We start from the raw sequence: 25923 nt of genomic DNA on the forward strand, positions 1-25923 counted from the left end.
TTTTATCGCTTTTTTCATTAGTTACTTTTCGTTGCATTAAGTATCTGTCGTACTAAGCGTCGATGGGGGTAAGTGACGTGTTTAAAGTTTATTTTTTTGATATCTCAACATAGATGAAGAAGAAAATGGAAGTGTGGGCATTGACGGGGCTTACGACCGTCATAGGCTAATTTAAGTCACGTGTAACATTCACCAATTCTACCCATGATTGATATCGACACTACTCAAATTCTTGGAACTTCTATAAGCATATATTTTTTAAATTTGAAACATTGTGCTTGAATCACTAGAATTTCACTAGAGACATCTATGGTGAGATGAAAGAAGCTTTTTATTGAGCAGAAACTCTCATTTGTATGTGAAGTATTTGGACACACTCAAAATGTTGTTTAATGTTTAATATTTTATATTAGATTCAGATATTTGCGAGAGATTGGTTGGTAAATTATAATATTATCTCCTTTACGCATTAAAAAAAACACAAAGATATTTCCAGATTGTAACTACAAATATATACCGAAAACACGTTGAAAATTTAATAGCATACAAAATTGTATTTTTATACCATATTTAATCTTTCTTACAAATTATCTTCGAGCATTTCGTTTAACTTGAAGAATCGCCATCTTTAAAACATACGTTCGATTAGATTTGATGTCACTTTTCCTAGTAAATTACAGACGTTCTGGTCGAATCTAGAACGTTTGTAATTCACTAGGAAAAGAAAAGATTTTTAAATAGATAAATATAAGAAAGTTGGGTAATCTAAAAATGAACTCAGTTAAAATATCAAAATCTTAACACGATTTTTGAATGGGCTCAATTCTAATGGCATTGTCGAGCATAAAATTATAATGTGGCGAATAGAAAAAATATTACAATTATCATTTATGTATATGAATTGATATAAATTTAGATACGTCGTATACGCTTAGTATCTCAGTTTTTTCCAGTTATGAAGTCGTTAAGTTGTTACTACGCAATTCAAAAAGTTACTTTCTTGAATTTTATTTATCTAGCAACAAATTGATTGAACTGATTACACTGTATTTACTAAAAATCTAACTAACCATCACGCCACCTTCACGTATAGGTAGGCTGAGAGAATAGAAAGCCACACCAATCTGTGTTTGCAATCTTCGCCTCTGCTACATTCAAGCATCTCGTCATACATACCCCCTGATTATTCCAACCACTTTCAAATATTTCAATTACTTGACCATGCCAAGTTTTCCTCGGTCTTCCTCTGCTTCTATTATTGACCGCATTCGCCATTTATGTTGAAAACTCACGAAAAATATATTTTTATTCTTGCGTCATTTTTTTCCATTAAAAAAATATATTTACGGTTTTTCACTTCTCAAATACGTATCTTTTTTAAACATTATTATTAGAGGCAGCTATTTTATTCATAACAAAAAACACAAATAAATGCAGTGGAACCTCTCATAACGAGTAATTCGCAAAACGAACAAAAAAAAGAGAAAAATTTGTTCCCTTAGCGAGCGACATTTCGCATAACGAGTCACAAAGAAAGGGCAACTCCCCTTTTCACGTCATTCACTTGGGACTTCCGGACGAGCCGAAACAAAAAAAATGTTTCGCTTAGCGAGTAAGATTCTGGAACGAAGAAGTTCCACTATATCACAAAAACATTTATTTAAATACATAACATAAATAACACAAAATCATTTATTCAAACACCGTGACATCTTAAGTAAAAACAATGATTTCATTTTTATATTACAATTAGCGTTACACGTCACAACACCAGAATTTTGAAGTATATACAACATATGGTATTTTAAATATAATATAACGATATCATTGCTCAAAGGGAGAAGACTGACTGATTCAAAAAGAAAACATAAGAGTACCACATATATTATTTGGTTACTTGTATTATATATAGTTGTTTTGAAATTTGTATGCTTATATTGTAGAATACATACGTAATTACAAATTATGTAATAAAATATATTTATTAATAGATTAAACGCCAAGCGAGATGAATCTACTGCAATTAGCTTGCCAACAAATGTGACGTTATCACACTTCATATCATATTTTGTTATCACTCTCAATATGAGGCTAAAAAAAACGTTTTACTATATTAAGATTTTTTTATCGATATCTTAATATAGATGTAGAAAAGATATGGAAGTCTGAGTATTTACAGGGCTTACACTTGTCATAGGCTGGCTTAAGTGATAACTTTATACACGTGTAACATTCGCCATTCTACCCATGATTGACAACACATTACTTAAATTTCAAAAGTTGTATTTACGCTTGAATTGAAATTGAAATTTGATTGAAAAGATCAATTGCTAAAAGATCGACTCCTGAACTGACCGGTTTCAAGTATTTGACATATCGCTCACTCTTTTCAAGAACGTCAAAAAATAAAAAAAATTTTTTTTTTCAGGTGAACGTTTTTAAAGTTTAAAAATATAATACAATATATTATAAAAAAATATCAAGCCACTTTTTTTTTAACTTTTTTACTGTGCAACACATCTTTTAAGGCAAAACCTTGAGGTTTTTTCTCCATTTGAAAAAATTAGTATATTTAAAAAAATACTTAAACAATACCTTTTCTTCAAAATGCAAAAACAACACTTTCTGCCCTGTAGCGGGTAAATATTAAGTTTAAAATATGCCTCTTTTGCTAGAATATGGTACATTTTCTGGGCATTCCGAAAACATGCACAAATGAAAATTGACGATTTTTGATTTATGACGTTCTTGAAAGGAGTAAGGGATATCTGATCTTGCCAAATTTTTCTCTGTCTTTCCTGCTCATATTTCCAACTACGTTTGCCTTATAAATTTGTGTAGAACGAATGAGTGAGGAAAGAACGGTAAAACAAATTTATGAGGCGAATGTAATTGGAAAAAGGAGCAGAGGAAGACCGATAAAAACATGGCACAATCATGTATGCCAAATACTTGAAAGTGGTCAGGTGAGAAGTCGTAATAATCGGCGGGTATGTATGAGGAGATGCATGAACGTGGAAGAGGCGAAGAATGTTTGCAAAGATAGAGTGGTGTGGCGTTCTATTATCTCTGCCTACCCCTACGGGGAAGCGGCGTGATGTTTAGTTATTTAGTTAGTTTTTAAATGATAAAATGTGGTATTGTAATGAATATCTAATTGATATTTTGAATACATTTTTTTTTTTAAAGCCCTGTTTCTATATATTACGGATGGTACCAGGACTCCATTATGTACTGCCAGTTAAGCTTTCGATGTTAGGGACTTTTATTTGCTATTACTGATTTCAGTGCGCCATTCATTTTGTTCCCAGCATTCATTATCTTTATCTAAATTAAATTTAAAAAAAATAATTATTATACAAAAAAAACGTTGTCAATCCGCGATGAATTGAATAATAAAATTAATATTCTGGACAAATATTTTTGTTTTTATCAGTTGTTACCAAGTCTCGAAATATACCGAAAATATTTATTAATTAAAAAAATATTTGTTACCGACAAGATTAGAATATTACGCTAAATTTTAACCACAATTTTGCCGAAATTAAAAATGATTATTCGGTATTAAAAAACAACATGTAGATAACAGAATTACAAAAATACAATTTTATATTTTGGACATCTCAAAATGATGAAGAAGAAGAATAGGAAAGTCTAGGTATTAACAGGGCTGTGATCACTTAACCAGCCTCTGACCTTTCATAGGCTTGTTTATCACTTTACACACGTTTAATATTAACCATTCAACCTATGATTGATAACCAAACTGCTCAAATTTTTGGAATTCCTACATATATCATAAATCTCATGACATTGTACACGTGAGTTCACTGGAGCCATCTATGGTTGGATTGGGAAAACTTTTATTTAGCAGAGACCCTTTTATTTTGATATATGCAAGATACTAACCGGTTTATTTTACATACTGGGAAATGCCTGAACACATTTTTTTTTATGATGAATAACATAAATGTTCGATTGTTTTAAATCTAAAATCTCCTAACATTGTTCTCCGATTGCTCTGAAATTTCGACACAACATTCCATCCGAATATTATATATACACCTGTGATAGGTGAAAACATCCTTGAATTTTTTTGACCGCATGGCAGCGCTATCTGTTGAATGTAACATCAACATTCGCAATACTTAACATTCTTCATGGTGGATATATAAACGAAAACGTTCTCTTGTTCAAAATCTTAAATCTGTTAATCATTTGTGTTATTTTGACACAACATTGCATATAACACGCGCACGTAAAAACTGCTCATTTTACCGCAGCGCCATCTGTTGAACGTAAAACCAATACACGTAATACTAAACAATGATCATAGCAAACAGCGTACTTCTTGACAGCTGCTATAATATTGTATACTCACAAGTATCATGAAATTTAACATATTGGAAATAAATATGTGCTTTCTCTTTTCTTTCATTTCCCTTTAACCACACTAACGTATGGAACTGCTAATCATTAATAAAATAACTGTTAAAAAATTAAAACTTGTATTAGACCACTAATTGAGTTTTATTTTATTTCACACGACTAGTTTCGAAAACCACATATGTTTTCATCGAAAGGTGATAAAAAAAAATTTTGTCCTGACCTGTCGATGAAAACATCTGTAGTTTTCGAAACTAGTCTTTTAAAGTTATTGTAGATGTTTCATCCACAATGTTATTGCTGAATCAATAAATAATAGTATAAAATAATTGCCTATGAATTTATTTTAGTATTCAAGGTCAAACATTTAACAGATTTTGTAAATACGAATATGAACATCTGTAATATTTTATTTATTATTCCACATATAGGTTACTGCTAAACAATATTATTTTTGGCAAATGAAGGAATTTTAAATAAATTGGAAATTATACAAAGCGATGAGAATGGTGCTCAAGAAAAAAGATATGGAAAAAATGTAATATATAAGTATATATAATAATATAGAAAAAATGAGAGAAGAACCCAACTGGTTATCTATAAAAAAGAGACTAAAATTAAATATGCTGATCTTTATATATAAATTTTTAAACAATAAATTACCCGAATATTTGAAGGATAAAATAGTGTTAAACAAAAAAAAAGGATAAAATAAGACTGCCATGGTTGAAAAAAACCAAGTCCCAAAATTGTTTCATGTATAAGGGTTTGAAAATGTATGATGAGATGCCTGAATGTATGAAGAATGAAAAGAGTCCGAATGAATTTAAAAATAAATGTATGTAGTAAAATAATTCACGTAATATTACGTTTACAACTTCATAACACTCATATTATAATGGACCATTTAGCCTTATGAAAATCATTAATTGTTATAAAAAATACCTCAGGTCTGATATGGTATATTATGCTATTAAAACACGTATTTTAAAACCGTCGCACGTCCAAATTACGCGATAAAAGGCGATTATTAATAATTTATAAGCATTTTAATTAGTTGATCTTGATATGAGTACGATATTACGAATAGTTATTGTTAAATAAATATGTTATGTTGTGGTAAAATCACGATTGACTATGAGTTGACATATCTGCACGGTACTGAGAAATGTCAAAACATAAGTGACGCATGCGCTTTAGGAAACAGGAGTTTGCGCAAACTGTATTACCCTCATGTTTCTTCCCTTATATCCTTAAATGTGGTGTTGACGAATGGCTGTAGATTCTAAAATTCGCAGTGTTCTTCAGTTTTTTGGGCACAATTTTTAATTTATTAATCAGTTTATCGGGTTATTCAATGGGAAAACTCAAATACAAGGCAATATGAAACAGTGTCTTACTATTAAAGGACGACAGAATAAAGTTCTATCATTACATCAACAAATACCACCCATAATAAATAAATGGGGCACAAATCGCTCACTCCTTTCAAGAACGTCATAAATCAAAAATCGTCAATTTTCAGTTTTACATGTACTATATCCCAGCAAAAGAATCATATTTTTAAATTAATATTCACCCACTACAGGGCAGAAAGTGTTGTTTTTGCATTTTGAAGAAAAGGTATTGTTTAATTATTTTTTTGAAACATACTAAATATTTTTCAAATGGAGAAATAACCTTCAGGTTTTAACTAAAAAGATCTGTTGCTCAGTAAAAAGTTCAATAAGTGGCTTGATATTTATTTTTAATTCATTGCATTATATTTTTAAACTTTAAAAACGTTCTCCTGAAAAATCAAGTTTTTTTTATTTATGACGTTCTTGAAAGGAGTGAGCGAAATGTTTATGGAGCACACATAATGAAAAATACAGAAAATATTACTCGGAACAAAGTTCTATTTCTTAGATTTTAGGATGTTTCTTTTACCAAGTGTTTCTAAGCAAAAAGCATCCACCGACTCCACCAACAAGACACACAAGGTGACTTGACGAGTCTCTGCAAAAAAAAGCTCGAAATATGTATAAATTGTGATTTAAATAAATGTATATAAATAAAAAAAAATAATAAAAAAAATCTCATTTCCTCTCGGGAAAGAAGTTGTATATGCTTTGAATATTATCATCTGTTTCGAACCAATAGTGCACGCTTCGAAACAAACGGCATCTCATCTTCTTCTTGAGAAAAAAACTATATTTGTTTCGAAACTGGTATATTATTATCAAGTTTCGAAGCAATACTATGTGCATGTTTCGAAGCACACAGCGTTTCATCTTCTTCTCGAGAAATAAACTATATTATGCTTTGAAACCGGTATATTATAAGCTTATCTAAGTTTCGAAGTTTGCTTCGCTGTTTGCAGCATTTCATAATTTTCTCGAGAAGAATATAAGTTTCGAAACTGGTATATTCTTGCTCCATAGCAAGTTTCGAAGCAAACAGCATATCTTATTCTCGAGAAAGAACCAAATATATATGTTTCGAAACTGGTTTATTTAAGCATTTTTGAGCCAATATTATAAGCATGTTCTAAGCAAAAAGCATCTTCTCTTCTTTCCAAGAAAGAAGCTACAAACGAGTATACTTCTAAGATATTAATCAGGTTTCGAAGGAAAAAGTATATCCTTTTCTTTGGAAAAAAGCTAAATAGGCTTGGATATCGGTCGATATAATATTTTAGTCATAAAATCATGCACAGTATTATTTATGAAGTTATAAAGTGGAAAATCTCAAAGATTGTTTTTCAAATATTTATTATGTTTAGATTCGTAGACCAAGAGTTTAAGATACCTGGTAAGGTGTCGAAAAAACCTGTTTCATTCTAGTCTATACACTTTTATTCACTGTCAAGGTTGCAGTCTGCTTACTTTACCTTAAAAAACAAAATAATTATGTAAATTGATATGGAAACCGTAAAACGATATCTCTTCTAATAACTAAACAAAGTAAAAAAAAAAGATAATTTATACAGCGTCATTTAAGTAAAATACTACCTCAGTGTGCTTAACTATGATTTAATTGGGGAAAAGGAGATAGTAAAAATGATTTAAAAAACAATTGCGTCTTTAGTTTTTTCCTGCAAAATATCATTTCACTCTCACTACTGGTGGAACAGCATCTCACGCCATTAGACGCTCAACAGCAAAGGCACGCTGGCCAAATTTTGTGGGTTTGTAAGATCACTTTACTCATAGCAGTTGTTGTAGCTGATCGAAACGTGAGACGTCTACCAAACAATTTTGGAATTCATATTATGTATTGATTTATACATGAGTAGGCAGATTTTATGCTCAACCCTTTCGGGAAAGCGTAGGCAGTGCAGTTTGAAACAGATTTTGTATAATGGAGAAGTATGTATTCTAGGCACTGAAAGATATAGAATAATGAAATATATGGAAAGGAGAGTGAATGCTGGGAACAGACTGAATGGTGCACTGAAATAAGTTATATAAAATAAAAACCTATCAGCTATGCTGGCAGTACACAACGGAGTCCCGGTTCCAACCCTGAATTATGGAAGTGAAGCATGGAGTTGTCAAAATAAGGACGAAAGTAGACTGAATATAGTCGAAATACGATCTCTCAGACGAATCAGCAGTTGATGTCTTCAACTGAAGCGTAAACTTAACCGTTTAAATTTGAGTAATTTGGTTGTCAGTCGGAATAATAATCGTAATCGGCGGATAATAATGTATGAGGAGGTGCACAATTATGGAAGAGGCGAAGATTGTTTGAAAATATAGGTTGATGTGGTGTTCTATTCTTTCTGCCTACCCCTGCGGGAAGCGACGTTAGTTAGTGACTTAAGAGTAGTGTGGTTGTCCATCATGGGTAGAATGGTTAATGACACACGTACATAAAGTGTTAACTTAAACCAGCCTATGACATGTCGTAAGTCCTGTAAAATACCCAGACTTCTATAATTCTATATTTCCCATTTTATAATCCCAAATTCTATATTTTTATTTTTTATTTAAATTTTACTTGGTAAAAACCACTATTTCTTGAAATCTATTGTGACACGTGTTTCGATACATTCTGCATCATTTTCAAACACCGTATGTGAATCTAAAAGTCTAAATTTTGTTTAACCAAGTAAAACTTAAATTAAAAATGGAAAGATATTACCACAATGTGACTGCCGAATCGATTTATATATTCTTCATTACCTATGTCGAAATGTCATTGAATGCCATAAATTATATTGGTTTTAAAATATTTATCATTCAAATTGTTTTTTGACATCTCAACATAGATGAAGAAGAATACGAAAGTCTGGGCGATTACGGGGCTTTTTTTTTTTTTTTTTTTCTCCCTCTCACATTTTTTTTGCACCCTGCTTATATATGCAAGGTCATGTTACGGGTACGGGATTCTTGCACTTTTGCTTTAGTGCTTTCGGGTATGCATTATCTGGGAGAGAAAAAGAGGTTAGAGCAGCGTTCAGCCGCTTCACTCCACTGCATTGAGCTCCGTAAGTATTATCCGGCTCCGACGTTTATCCTCCTTCATTGTAGTTTTTCATCTCCACAACTAAACTTTCCAGGTAGTCCAAGTATAATTTGGAGACGACTCCGCTTTTTAGCATCTCCTGCGGGTTCAGGGAGTCGATGTTGTGAGCATCACACTCCATTTGGAGAATCCACCTGTTTCGCTCAAACATTGGGCAAGATCTCAGTACGTGTTCCACAGACTGAGCAGTGGTGCCATCACACGGGCAGCATGGATCAGGACGAAGGCCGAAACGGTTTACGGGGCTTACGACCTTAAATGCCCGGACTTCCATATTCTTCTTCATCTATGTTGAGATGTCAAAAAATAATATGAAAAATAACTCCTGTGATTTGGAGTTATTTTTCATACAAGTATTTGGACACACTCAAAATGTTGTACATATATCACTCCATGAGTATAATAAGGCGGCCGAATAACATTTCTAGTCATATGTTAGTAGATTTAGAACAACTTGTCTCCATTTCACTTTCGTCCCAGTAAAGAATACCTACTCCACACCCAGTTTTTTAAGGCAACCATTTTTTACAGAAACCGGTTTTGCACGAATAATACGCACGAACGAATGTTGCTTTTGACATTAAAATACATTAAAGTGCATACAGCTCTTTTGAAATACTAAACAACTCTCAAAATAAGCCCAAAAAACTAAATATACGACGTTTTTTGATCTCTCAATTTGACTAAAACATCGATGTAACGCTAAAAGAACGATTTTTGTTGGATTTGGCCAGAAAATTACATTAGAATACCATTTTGCTGGTGTGTTAGTGTGGAAGTATATAAAAAAGGACTTTTGCTTTTTGTTTACAATTGTTGTTTAAATATTAGTTTTAGACAAATTAAATGATGTTTGTACTTGTATCTTTTAAATTAATCAAAAATATACCTTTTACGCGTAAAAAACGTAGATTACTTTACATTAAAAATATTTAATAAATAAAAAATAAAAGTAAAATGTCTAGTTAAAAAATTTATTACGTTATATAGTGTCGGGTTGTGGTCCCGTAGTTAGTGTCGTGGACTTTTATGTCAGAGTTTCTCGGTTCGAACCCACTCTACCACAATTCGATACCTATTTCTAATAATGAGCCGCTTAGGCTCACATAAATAGAATAAAATTGAAATATTTGTGTAAATAATAAAAACATAAATATTTCTCTTTTAAAAAAAATTGATTATCATAGACGTCACCTAGGCCATGCCATGTCTTCGAATCTTGTTATCTTTCTGTAGCATCCATGATTTTTTTTGTGTTGCTATAGATGTCTTTCGAGGAAGTTCCATGGCGATTGCCTGGTTCACAATATGATCAGGTTCTCCGCGTCCTATGTGCCCATACCATCTCAATTGCCTTTCCTCTACCTTACTATTGATGCCTGTTACAGCCAGGCTTGCACGAATGCGCGAACTCTTCATTTCGTCTCTAAGGGACACTCCATCTAAGCATATCGGCTGTTTCTAGTTGCCTATAATAGGCGTTATTCATCGTCCAGCAATCATAAAATAAGAATATATTCTTATTTTTTTCCTTTAAACATGATTTCATACCATATATTTTTTTATTTGCCGTTAATTGTTTTATTTTTTTACATTTTGTCCTGTGTTCGTTTTTAAAAATATTATTATGTTTTTTTTTTAACTTCCTTTTTTGTGTTAGTTTTTTTTTAACCTTAATCCCATGTCCCAAATTGGGTAATGGAACATCGGGAATATTATATATGTGACATATATATGGGTCGCCTAGTTTCAAAACCCGCTAATTCCAATTTTATAAGTTTTTAAAATAAATACTTTATCGGAATGCTAATCGTGGGTTTTATTGTTTAAAATATTTATATATTTCAAAACCACGCTAAAAAGTACTTAAAAACAGGGTTGTATGTCAAATTCCGCCATATTCATGGAACTTGCCTTCTGATCCATATCGGCCAATCAGAGAGCGGTGATAGGTTAAAAATTAAGATGTCGTCATTATCGGTTTGTGTCTCGTGTTTTTTTTTTAAATACTGAAAAAAAATCTAAAACAATGGGCAAATTCTCTATTTCATAATATTTTATCTAAAGATAGACAAATCTTTTAAACATAAATGTTACCCGGAGAATTTTGCATTTTTTGTAAAATCGACTTACATGGACCTGGCGGATTTTGAAACTAGGCGACACATATAGATTATCGTCTTTTATAGAACCTTTCATAAACTATGTATGTTCGAATGTAATATTCAGTTTTTGGGTGGTCAAAAAGAATCATATAATTCTCTTTGACCACCCAAAAACTGAAATTTACATTTACATAAAGTTTAAGGAAGATATCTACTACAAAAGACGATAATCCGTATTAAATCCCCGTTACAAATGACAGGAGTATTTTTTGTATACAAATAAAGAATAGCGACCCTACCGGCGAATAGGCGAAGCTTTATATCTTCACAGGAATGAAGTTACTTGTATGGCGACTGGTCGCGCGGGAGTCAAGTTTTTTTTACTTTTAGTTTGATGTCCGCTTCTTGCGCCGCTCGTCGCGTTATAGTCGGTTCGCTGTTCGCGATATTATCTATATCGAGATATAACCTATATTCAAAACTTGAAAATGCAAGTGTTTTATCAAACAAAACATCTCAAATAAACCAATTCCGACCATAGTTCTCATGATTGTTTTTTGAACGAGTGTTTTTAAAGTGTGTCACGAAGATTCTTGAGGAATAACCTATAATAATATTATTATTACAGCCAAAATAATTGCGTATTCGCGAATTTTGGAAGTGTTTGACCTTACGATTATTTCCAGATAGCTAATTTGTGTTTTACTTTCAAGACTTTGTTTACATTTTAAAGTGTCTGTTTTCGGCGGTGTTGCAAATTTGAATTTATATATCTATATATGAGAAATCAGGAAAAACGGTAAGTTAAAAAACAAAATTATTGTATTTAGTTTATCGTGCAGTTTTAAATTGTTATTTTAATAAACAATTAATAAGATTTTGTATATTGAAACACATCAAATTGATAGTAAATTTATAAACCATTATAATTTTAATGTAATTATAGAATATTTTGAAAATAATTGTGTGTTACGTTTTATATAGATAAATGTATATATGTATATATATATATATATATATATATATATATATATATATATATATATATATATATATATATATATATATATAATATATAAATATATAAATATATATATATATATATATATATATATATAAATATATATATATATATATATATATATATATATATATATATATATATATATATATATATATATATATATATATATATATATATATATATATATATATATATGTATATATATATATATATATATATATATATATATATTTAAACTTTATACAATTATTATATTACAATTATTATAAACGATTTCTTTATATACCATAGCAGAAAACGCACGTGTTATTATTTTTTCAGCGAGTTTACGTAGGTAGGATAAATGTACAATTCCAATTTTTTGGTACTATCAGGTGGTTCGCTCTACATATTATTAATTCGTTAGCCGAATCACGTTATTACGTAAGTTGCGAAAAAAATCTAACGTATTGCAAAATTCAAAGTCGAATAACAATGAAGGATGTACGTATTCTCAAAACTAGTATAAACTAAATTTGAGATTATAGATAGACATACAAATATTCGTTAGGCAAAGCATTACCGTACTTAATTTTGCCAAAATCTTTGTTAATTAAGTGTTTAATACTAAGCACATTTGGTCTATGAAAACTTGTTAAAAATAAACATATATTAGAGAATAATTTTAAACACAGTAAAAAGAGCTTGTTGATATATGTAGTTTAATGTGAGTTAAATGAAATACGGTAATGTTTCGGCTAACGAATGTCAGTCATAAAGAATAATAATTCGGTGTAAATATTTTAATTAATAACATTGATTAATTAAGGGTATCGACCCATCGTCCATAAAAATGTTAAAATAAATTATTATTTTATTAAATTGAAATTTTGATCGGGTTTGAATTTTTTTCACAGTGTCAAAAAGTCTTCCAATCAATAAAAAAATGGCAGAGATATGAAAAGGATAAAATAAAAATATAAAAATTATATTATCTTTGAAGATAAAAGATTTTAAAAAATCAGTTGAAGTAGGTACTAAGTATTTTAAAATACTATATGATAAACGAATTATCATTGAATCTTTTATCTAAGAGATGTACCAATAAATAAAACATAAAAAAAAACACAATCAACAATACTTCTAATTTCTTTAAATACTTTATCTACTACTATGTACTAATAAAATAATAAAACCCTTATCCGCACCCCAATGGTGCATAGGGCACTGCGTCATATAAACGCAGTGTTATCTTGATCGTTTACACATGAATGAAAGGTGATCAGCCCTCCGCTTCAGGTACCAGTCCAGGGTAATATTGAATAAATATGACAGTGAAAAAATCACTTCTGTAATATTGAATAAATATGACTGGAAAAAACACTTATATTTATTTTACCCCCCTTGGGAATCGAACCCGGGACCTCCAGAACGGTAGCCGAGCGTGCTGACCATTACACTACGGAGGCGGACTACTACTACTACTACTATTACTACCATCACGCCGTTTCTCCGCAGGGGTAGGCAGAGAGGATGGAACGCCACCCTCTTCTGTCCTGACATACACTTCTAGCTTCCTTCTCATCCATATATCTAGTCATACATGCCCTCCGATTACTTAGATTTTTGACACCGCCAGATTTTAGGTTCTAATTGATCTGGTCGTGCCAAGTCTTTTTCAGCCATCCTCGTTTTGTTCTCCCGTTCACATTCGCCAAATACACTTTCTTAGTCATTCTCTCGTCATCCATACGCTCCACATTTCCATACCACCTTCAAGACTTTTCTTAATCTTTGTAATTATCCCTAGTTCTGCCTTACACTTTTTTTTGTCATCTACTAATACCCTTTATATTAATTAAAATCAGTTGATACGTTTTATTTTGATTAGTATTTAAAAAATATATGTAGGTAAAAAGCAGACCAAATCCTCTCTTTGTACGATCACTCAAAAGAATTTGCGGCAAATCGATGTATTATTTTCGTAAATAGACAAATATTGTAACAGGTAGATGGTTTTGTATATGCCTACCTTGCAGGGGTAGGCGGAGAGAATAGGACGCCACACCAATCTGTCTTTGCACACAATCTTCGCCTTTGTCACATTCATACATCTTTTCATACATACACGCCAAATATTCCAACTTATATGTGAGGAGAAAATATCAATGTATCTTACTTATTAACAAACAAAACTTATGTGCGACCCATCATGACATATCACTCACTCCTTTCAACAACGTCATATATCAAAAATCGTAAATTTTCAGTTGTGCATGTTTTCGGAATGCCCATACAATGTACTATATCCCAGCAAAAGCGGCATATTTTAAACATAATATTTACCCGCTACAGCTCACAAAGTGTTGTTTTTGCATTTTGAAGTTTTCTTCAGGTATGGTTTAATTATTTTTTAAAAATAAAGTAAATATTTTTCAAATGGAGAAAAACCGTAACAAAAAACGCGCTAAGGGTGTCAGAAATGAAGACTTTAAGGAGCATTTCTGGCAAGAGTCTTCGAGATATAATAAGGAACACTAGGATAAAATGCGAGATTGAAGATGTCGTTAGGTGGGGAAGACAACGGTACGCCCATGTGAGGAGAATGGAACCATTCAGACTCCTTAACGTTTCATTGCACGGCTAACTCCCGAGTAGACCACCAAAGAGATGGATTGACATCTGGAAATCGACATCGCAGGAGGCTATACCTTTTAAAAACAGGCCACAAGGCCTACACCAAGCAGAAGAAGAAGAAGAAGTTACTTAATGAAAACGATAGATAACATCAAATGTAACCTATTCAAAAGTAACGGTAAAACCAAACACTATCGTTTATCTTATCTTCCGAGCGTAATCCCTCTCTAAAATCATACCACTAAGATAAGAGGAATGCAGCGGTCCGATTTTCGATATGAAACATTGCATTTTTTTAACGTGGTGTAGAAGAACGATGTAAGTGGACTGAATGCAGTCGAAATGCGTTCTCTCAGACAAAACGTGGCAAAACGTTTGTATGTTAGATCTTCGAATGGTGACGTAAAGAATGAACGCTAGGCTGAGATAAGCACTATCGATAAAATCAAGAAAGGAGTGTTGAGATGGTTTGCGCACGTGAATCGAATGAGTGAAGAAAGAATGGTTGAACAAAATTATGAGAAGTAATAGAAGCAGATGAAAACTTGTCAATTATGCATTTGAAATACTCGAAGGTAGTCAGTTCAGGAGTTGGAATAATTGGCGTGTGTGTATGAGAAGATTTTGTGCAAAGACTGATGGGTGTGGCGTTCTATTTTCTCTGCCTACCCCTTCAAGGAAGCGGGGTGTGTGATGGTTAGTTTATAAGTAAGTCACACATATATATATATATATATACATATATATATATATATATATATATATATATATATATATATATATATATATATATATATATATATATATGTTTATATATAATTAACTTGAGAACGTGGACTATTCTAGTCAGGCAATAATAATAACAAAAATGAGCTCAAAAATGGAAAAAATGTACTGCTAATAAAAACAAAAAAACGGTATTTGGATTCGATTACTTAAAACTTAAAGCATATCAAGCCAATCAGTCCACAAATTTGATAAGCCGGAAAGAAGTGTAAACCAGTAAAAAGTATTGAGTACCATCACAATCGAATAATCGGAAACGTAACAGTTACCATCATTACCCATCAGTCACATCTCTACTTGTTGAGTCAGTTGTGTATTTCCTCTATGTTTAGAACGGCTCGGTTAATCACTATGTCTCCGCCGAGATGTGGCCGCTCCTCGCGAGTAAAGAATGACGAGTAATCACCAAAACGTGAGGTTAGACATAATTCGCTGAGCTCAATCCATACATAATTTAGTTATTCACAGCCTATACATCGCAACGATATGTACAGTTTCTGAGAGCATGATCCGTGAATACTGAACTAGCTCTTTTTACCGGCACAAGAGTACACAATAGATTTTCATCACGATGTTGGTTTATTGGCTAATAAATTAATACGAAAAATCATAAGACTATCGGTAACATTCTTATTGAAATCTGTAGAGAACTAAGGGAGATATTAGGGTGGAGACTGACCGGAGCCATTTGGTCGTAACGTTACACGTCACGATGCGAGCATTCAGGCAGTCAGTACAACGAGCCGAGCGCTCCATCCATAGTTTCGGATGCTCGCTGATGTTCGCCGCGAGCGATGTTACGACGTTACGTTACGAAATGCTCCGGTCAGTCTCCACCATTAAGGTTTAAACCTAAGATATTTGAATAAAACGAAAATCGTGCGTTCGCATACGTCATCAAATTTCCGTCATCGAACGTTTTATGACGTCATATAGTTTATTGCATATAAGTCATATATAGCTCACTCCTTTCAAGAACGTCATAAATCAAAATACTTGATTTTTCAGGAGAACGTTTTTAAAGTTTAAGAATATAATACCATGTATTAAAAATAAGTATCAAGCCACTTATTGAACGTTTTACTGCGCAACAGATCTTTTTAGGTAAAACCTGAAGGTTTTTTCTCCATTTGAAAAATATTTAGTATAATTAAAAAAAAATATTAAACAACACCTTTTCTTCAAAATGCAAAAACAACACTTTCTGCCCTGTAGCGGGTAAATATTAAGTTAAAAATATGCCTCTTTTGCTGGGATATAGTACATTTTCTGGGCATTTTGAAAACATGCACAACTGAAAATTGTCGATTTTTGATTTATGACGTTCTTGAAAGGAGTGAGCGATATATACTAATTGTTATATTTTTTTTGTTTTTGTTTTTTTTTCTGTTAAAATCAAATATTTAAAGTTTGTTATATATTATTTTGCACTTTAAATCCATTTATATTTTTGATATCTATTGTATTCTTTCCAGTGCCCTTTATTATAACTTAAAAATAAATGTACAGCCACACACCGGCCATGCCCTTGTGGGATATTTTTTCGTATTAATATATGTTTGTACTTGTGATCACTTTATCACTTAAACCAGCTTATGACGGTCGTCCGCCCCGTCAATGCCCAGACTTCCATATTCGTCTTCATCTTTGATGAGATGTCAAAAAACAATATGAATATTAAAATTGTTGACGATCCATTACGTTAGATCAGTTAGTTGGTTATTATTATTTATTCCCGCGATGCGTGCAAATGTTGGCTCATTCACGCGTGCCAAATATGCATTTCGATCCAACACACAATAAAGTTATTATTGTCTGCACGAAATGCACTTTACTCTGGCGGAATCACCCGACCGTAACCGAAGGCTGTCGATGGTTCTGGAATTCAGAGGCTGTTCGTGGCTGTTGACTATTGACCCACTTATCATTAACAAAGATGGGGTTCTTCTCGCACACAAAGGAAGGAATGTAAGGTATAATTGAAAAATTATTATTATTCATACACTACTGATAATATTTCAATATTATAAGTGACTCAACTTGAGAAGAATCATCTATCGTTCAAATGGAGTAAAAAATATGCTGCTTTTGCTGGGATATATGTAGTACATTTTCTGGGCATTCCGAAAACACGCACAACTGAAAATTGACGATTTTTGATATGTGACGTTGTTGAAAGGAGTGAGCGATATGTTGGAAACAAATCGCTCACTCCTTTCAAGAACGTCATAAATCAAAAATCGTCAATTTTTAGTTGTGCGTGTTTTCGGAATGCCCAGAAAATGTACTATATCCCAGCAAAAGATGCATATTTTTAACTCAATATTTACCCGCCACAGGCCAGAAAATGTTGTTTTTGCATTTTGAAGAAAAGGTATTGTTTAATTATTTTTTTAAATATACTAAATATTTTTCAAATGGAGAAAAAACCTTCAGGTTTTACCTAAAAAGATCTGTTGCACAATAAAAAGTTCAATAAGTGACTTGATATTTATTTTTAATACATTGTGTTATATTTTTAAACTTTAAAAACGTTGCCCTGAAAAATCAAGTTTTTTTATTTATGACGTTCTTGAAAGGAGTGAGCGAAATATGCTCTTACATTTAATCACATTTTTTCACCGATCTATAGCACTACATTTTTATTTTCTCAAAAGGTCCTAACGATTTATTAATATCAGGGTATTAATATAGAAAAATTCGTTAAAAATCTGTAAAATATGAAGTTTAACAAATGTATTTTATATTGAGATTTCATTTCTAAGTTTTAATAAGAGTTATTGAAAGGTAAGGAGTTAAAAAATATGATAAATTATTTTTTTAATATACATTCTAAAAAACAAAATAATCCTATATACTTATATTTAAAAAAAAAATCGGGCGTTAAATGGCGTCCGGCTCTCAGTGCAGTCGGATGCTTAATGAATTCTATTATTGCGAGTTAGGCCTTAAGGCACTCCTCTTACTTACTATAACTGTTTCATTCATGGTCTTTTTCCTTAGTTTTTTGTCAACATGAGTCATTTTTAATGAAGTTATTCAATTTATATTAATAATTCATGATATTTATAATTTGTTGTCATATAAAACATCTTTTTTTTAGTGTGTAAAGAAGCTTATACAGTATTTGTGTTGGATAATTTTACACCTTTATTGATTGTTTCAAGACATTTGGTACTTTTATAATAATTCCAAAAAAATAACTTAGATCTTTGTGTTGAAAATGTTAATTTTTTCGTCGAATTTATAATTGTTATTGCTTTGTCGATAGATATTTTTTTCTATTTTGACTCCTGTCCGTACCCAGATGGTGCATAGGGCACCCAGCAGACCGACTCGATGTTAACTTGTTCACAAATCATATAGGTTTTTAACTTCAAATAGGACGTTTTAAAAATCAAATAAGACGCCCAACAAATCAAATTGGACGTTATTGAAATCTAATTGGACATCTTACAAATCTAATTGGACGTTTTACTAATAAAGTTAGACGTTTTACAAAACAATGAGGACGTTATAATTTTATAAAAAAGTTTGAGTTTTTAAAAGTATATTCAAAGTAGTATTTATAATTCAAAGCAGTATTGAAAATCTTGTCTGAAAACTTGAGTACACATCGCGCGCACAGACTATGACATCGCCAATCTAAATAAATACAAGTTTGTAAAACCACCACCAAATTTTCTAGAAATGCCCCGGTGTAGGTAGTGAAAGGAATTAGTAGTTAGTTAGTTCAGTTAGCCAGCTAGATTCGATTCCGACCCGACGTTGGCCGGTACACAGACGCCTCCACAACCCCGACCAGCACAGCAGACAGACACGAAACAGTGCTAAGACATTCGCATAAAATGCTCAGTCAATTTGTTTTATTTGTAAATTTTAGTGAATCAGAAAAAGTCTGAATCAGGAACTTCAAAAACTCGCACGCTGCGACACAACCTCCTTGCTCGACAGCCACAATAGTATGGAATCTTCGTCTATATATCGACAGGCTGCATATACACGTACATACCAGAGTCGATATATCGATTCTCAACGCTCTTAACGGTTAATAAACACAATTGAGATTATTTCTTATCTTAATTGTAAAGGTCCTCACCAGAAAGATACATTTCCAATATTGCACGAAAAATCCTCTAAATGCAAATCTGTTCTGGTTACTGTATTCTATCGAAATCTCAATTGAAGTTGCGATAAAACGCGACCAATCCTGTGTTGAACCAATATGAAATAATTAATTCGCTCCAAAACGTAACAATTTTACAAACTAGAATTCCTGATAACTTAAAATCATTTATAATGGAAATGTAACGTTTTGGTGAGGGTCTCCACTATTAAAGCAAAAGAACAGGATGTCGGCCACGTTAATTTTGTGCACTCCTTTCAAGAACGTCATAAATAAAATAAAATCATTTTTCAGGAGAAGGTTATTAAAGTTTTAAAATATAATACAATGTTATAAAAATAAATATCAAGCCACTTATTGAACTTTTTCCTGTGCAACATATCTTTTTAGGTAAAACCTGAAGGTTTTTTCTCCATTTGAAAAATATTTAGTATTTTAAAAACATTATTGAATAATACATTTTCTTCAAAATGCAAATACAAGACTTTTCTGTAGCGGGTAAATATTATGTTAAAAATATGCCATAAGTCATAAATTAAACCCTGAAGAGGGCAACAGGTTGTTGCCGAAACTAATTGGTTAATAAAAATGTGAGTGGATCAAAACACAAAGTCTTTTTATTTCTCAAAATAATAAATCAAAATTATCCACAAAGTTAATGCTGTCAACATTCAAAACATAAAAATATGCCTCTTTTGCTGGGATATAGTACATGTTCTGGGCATTCCGAAAACATGCACAACTGAAAATTAACGATTTTTGATTTATGACGTTCCTGAAAGGAGTGAGCGATTTGTGGCTGAGCCATATTAAAGGTGCCAAAGAGGCGCATGCGTCTCGCGAGCCTGAGTTTGGCGGCCTCTGGGTAAATCACCAGTAAGTCACGTTTTAGTACCGTTATGTTTTCTGGGTTCATTTAGGCATGGTAAGGCGAGGTGGGTACCCGACGTATGAATAACGCAACATTCTCTCACGTGTAATACGTTCTTTGTCTTTTAGCTAAGGTGAAAGACATATCGCTCACTCCTTTCAACAACGACTTATATAAAAAATCGTCAACTTCCAGTTGTGCATGTTTTCGGAATGCCCAGAAAATGTTCTATATCCCAGTAAAAACGACATATCTTTAACTTAATATGTACCCACTACAGGGGAGAAATTGTTGTTTTTGCATTTTGAACAAAATGCATTTTTTAATTTTTTTTAAATAGGTACACTCAGTATTTTTCAATGGAATGTGTCGGAATGCCCAGAAAATGTTCTATATCCCAGTAAAAACGACATATCTTTAACTTAATATGTACCCACTACAGGGCAGGGGCAGAAATTGTTGTTTTTGCATTTTGAACAAAATGCATTTTTTAATTTTTTTTTAAATACAGTCAGTATTTTTCAAATGGAGAAAAACACACGAATACGGCTGGCGAATATGCAACCCCGAGTTCCCTAACCATTTCGGCTATTGCAATTTTTTTTAATTCTGATTCACACAATCGTTTCATTCTATTTTGAAATGATCTATATAAAAATCCATTCATTTTGTGTTTGAATTTTTTTTGTTTTACTTTAAAAGGAGACCCGCAAGAATAAATATTTGAGTGAAAATATACTTTATTATATTTATTTGGACCCCCTCTGGGAATCCAACCAGGAACTGTAGTCAAACCCGCTAACCAGTTAACTATGTTGGTGTTGATTGTATGTGTTTTATAAAAAATAACGTGATTGGCCATAGATTGTGTGAAAATACAATAAATAAATCAATTGTACGCTAACAAAAGAATGTCAACACGTAAAACACATTTGTGGATTTCTTAAGTGCCAATAAATTGCATAACCAGTACAAAGAATAATGGAAAAACTCCGATAAATCTTTAATCCATTTGAAAACATATTCGATATACTGTATTATATTGATAAAATATTCCGATAACTGAGATTTCTTAGAGCAATAAGCTAACGATTTTTATATTTTAGATTACCTTCGAACATAAATGTTGTTATGCCTCTCTCTCTGTAAATATATATATATATATATATATATATATATATATATATATATATATATATATATATATATATATATATATATATATATATTATATATATATAATATATATATATATATATATATATATATATATATATATATATATATATATATATATATATATATATATATATATATATATATATATATATATATATATATATATATATATATATATATATATATATATATATATATATATATATATATATATACATATATATATATATATATATATATATATATATATATATATATATATATATATATATATATATATATATATATTTATATATATATATATATATATATATATATATATATATATATATATATATATATATATATATATATATAAATATATATATATAAATATATATATATATATATATATATATATATATATATATATATATATATATATAATATATATATATATATATATATATATATATATATATATATATATATATATATATATATATATATATATATATATACATATATATATATATATCGATGCGGAATGCATCGAAATGCGTGTCATAATAGATTTAAAAAGTAGTGGTATTTACCAAGTAAAACTACATCAAAAATGGATTTTATTAAAAAGTGGACTTCAGAATCAATTAATGAAAATATACTATCTTCATGATATTTCAATAAAGTGGAAAAAAACTGATGTATATATAAAATTGTTATTTTATTATAATGTATGAAATGCATTCCACCAAGAAATGTCAAGAACAAACTTAAATCATATAATAATAATAATAGTTTGGATAATTTTTATAGCGTCATTTTAGTAAAATACTACCTCAAGGGCGCTTGCAAAGACATGGATAATAATAATAGGATGATGATGATAATGATATATAAAAAAATTAATGGATTAAAACGTCGTCAATCGGTCTCAGAGTCTGGAGCGTAGAAAAGATGAGCCGACAAATTAAAACGCCTTCCTCTTGATCCCATGGGCTGGAGAATGGCCAAGGTGTTGGGCAGGACGCCTTCCTGAGCGATGGTCGTCACGCTGGAGGGCAGCTTGTTGAGCATATATAGACGTTTATTATACGACTAATCATCACGCGACTTCCCCTCTGGGGTAGGCAGAGAGAATAAAATGCTATTCACATCATTCCGGGTGTGTCCAAATCCTCGTTAACAAATCTATTCTCCACTTTTATTAGCTATTTTTCCATTTTTAACATCTCAAAAAAGATGAAAAAGAATAAATCTTGGTGTAAACATTGCTTACCACCTATCATAGGCTGGTTTAAGTGATCTCTTTATGATGACGTGATAACTCATGGGTAGAATGGTGAATGTTGCACGTGTGTAAAGTAATCACTTAATCAGCGTTTGACAGGTATAAGTCCTGACCCAGACTTCCATATTCTTCTTGAATGTATTGATAAGTCAAAATATTCATTTTTCACTGTTCGTCTTTTTTCCGACCTTGATCAATTCTCTCAAACGAAACGAAATTTTTAAAATTCTAAAAATAAGACCAGGTTCCCGCCTTCCGGATGGCTAAACTGAACAGGAAGTCACGCCTCTGGCAGAAATAATTTCCTGTAAAAGACGACCGGGTACATTGCACGGCAATTTTCGCCATGGATGACCGGACAGAAATCATTGTATGGAAGCAGAACACAACAATGAACTTGAATTATTTATACACGAATCGTGGAACTGCATCCGATGGACCAAATAATTAATTTGCTATTGATAGCGATGCATGCTTGTTGGAAAATCTATGGTTGTTTGATTTTATTTGTATAAGTGATGTGAAAAAATTCATAACCAAAGGCTCAGATACACATAAGCCCTACTAATTTTATTTTATTTGGGAATTTATGCAGGATAGTTACATCAATTAAGTCATTCACAGAAATGAGTTACACAAAACGAGTCTTCTACTTTTTCCCATGTTCACTCTCTAGGTGGAGCATATGGCCAACACGGGACGTCTCCGAGTCACTCTGTCACGCGCCATCTCCTTGGCTTCCTCCCTGGTCAGTCCAGCATCTTGAAGTTCTGCTAAGTATAGTTGGTGAATAGTCGTCCTCGGGGTTTGAAGCAAACATATTTTTAATTTTTTTTATTTATGTATTGGAAAACCAAGAATATTTACAACAATAACATAATATAATAAAATAAAAAAAATAAAAATCCAATTACTGGTTTTCACTTAAGTAATCAAAAATAAAAATAAGCTGTCATGTTCATAAAAGTATAACTATATAATAAACTAACATTACATGTTTTTATCAAATAATATAAATTTTCTTTATCAAATAGTCATAGACATCAACAATATTTCTCTTAAACATATTAAAGGAAACATTATTGGTGTCTATTTCATTAAGCATTACATTGCACACATCGCAGGCTCGATTTAAAAATGCATTTGGTAGGACTTGGTGTTCATTTTAGGGATTTTAAATAAAGTTTTGTTTCTGGTCTGTGCTCCCGGGACTCTAAAATTGATGAGTGATAAAAACTCTGGGCAATAATCATATGAAGGAAGCTAGGAGTGTGTGTGTCAGGCCAGAATAATGTGGCGTTCCATATTCTCTGCCTACTCCTGCAGTTAGTGATAGCAGTGAACCTAGAACAATCGGCATTATACGGGCGTTCGTATTCCACGCGCTGCAGTTGACATTAATAACACCATTAAATATTCATTACAGGATGGAGCCATTACTCTTGTCAGGATATATCATGGAGTTCCGAAATAGGATTGGGGAAGGAAACGCCGTTCCCAGAACACTTTGCTCCGTGATTATATTCATTTCAATGTCGTTTATGCACAGGTGTGCGGTTTGCTGTGAAATCGAGTAATAAAGATGTTTAATCGCGGGTATAATATGTAGAAAATGTAACAAAGTTTCAAGCGATCACTTAATCCAGCCAATGTCGGGTCGTAAACTTATTAACTATAAATTTATTTATTAAAATATTAAGTATATTATAATATTTAGCGGTCAGGTTAGAAGTCGAAATAATCGGCGGGTATGTATGAGGTGATACATGAACGTGGAAGAGGCGAAGAATGTTTGCAAAGACAGAGTGGCGTGGCGTTCTTTTCACTTTGCCTACCCGTTAGTTAGTTAGTTTAATATGTATAATTTTTTTTTTCAATTTGATTTAGAAAAAAATAGATTTTTTTTAGAAAAAGTTAAATTACGTAAAGTATTACCTGGGTTTAAAGAAAATAAAGATGCAAAAAACGCGAAATTAATATTATGCGCGTATATTTAAATTTTTAGCAAAAAAAAAATAGTTTTTGTATCGAAAAAATAAGTTTTTCTTCGAAATAAAAATGAATGAAATACGGATTTTAAAAGAAAGTAGTTATTGAAAGGTAAGGAGTTTCAAAATATATATATATATATATATATATATATATATATATATATATATATATATATATATATATATATATATATATATATATATATATATATATATATATATATATATATATATATATATATATATATATATATATATATATATATATATATATATATATATATATATATATATATATATATATATATATATATATATATATATATATATATATATATATATATATATATATATATATATATATATATATATATATATATATATATATATATATATATATATATATATATATATATATATATATATATATATATATGTAATAAAATAACTAGGTACCTACCTATACATTTTATTAAGTACTTACAAAAAGTACCTACATAAAACAGTTCTACCACCAGATGCCGCATGCGTCGCTCAGAATAAAACAAAAGACTTCCGATAATATTATTAACTGTCAGAATAAGATAGATAGATAGATAGATAGATATAAAAATTATTATAAAGATAAATTAAGAATAAACTTTAATTACAAAGCAACACATTGTTTATTTTATTGTTATACACCCACTTTACATATTATTTACACTTAATTTTCAAAAGGAAAATATTACCACGTTATAAAACGACAATTTTATTAATTGGAAATGGATTATGAAACATTAGATGTATTAAAACAATTACTACAATATGTTCGGAGTGAGAGAGAAAAATTAGAAGATGATCAAAGAAAACGATTAGAAGATAATCAAAGAAGACGTGGAAATTTAAAAACTAGTGATAAAATTAAAAATAAAAATCATGTGAAAAAAATTTCTACAAAATATAAAATAAAATATACTCCAGAAAAGAAGAATTTCGAAGCAGATTGTGTGAGCAGGAATCCAGTATTAGAATCGAAGGAAAATGCAAATGAACAATTAAAAGTTGTAAATTTGGT

At 31.0% G+C, this 25923-nt stretch overlaps 1 protein-coding gene across 2 annotated transcripts in view; it reads left to right on the forward strand.

Annotated features, from left to right (window-relative positions):
* Positions 1-51: 51 nt before the first annotated feature.
* The window catches only part of fdl (beta acetylhexosaminidase fused lobes), a 161392-nt gene continuing 135520 nt past the window's right edge, over positions 52-25923 (forward strand). The window contains exon 1 of one of the 2 annotated variants that reach the window (XM_088261521.1): positions 52-68. The gene's annotated coding sequence lies outside the window, so the exon portion shown is untranslated. Of the gene's footprint in view, positions 69-11391; positions 11803-25923 lie in introns of those variants that run through there. The other variant, XM_088261519.1, reaches the window with a different exon arrangement.

Source organism: Brachycentrus maculatus, unplaced genomic scaffold (genome assembly GCF_059751285.1).
Source record: "Brachycentrus maculatus isolate JH-2025_06_01 unplaced genomic scaffold, ASM5975128v1 h1tg000157l, whole genome shotgun sequence".
NCBI classification, from domain to species: Eukaryota; Metazoa; Arthropoda; class Insecta; order Trichoptera; family Brachycentridae; genus Brachycentrus; species Brachycentrus maculatus.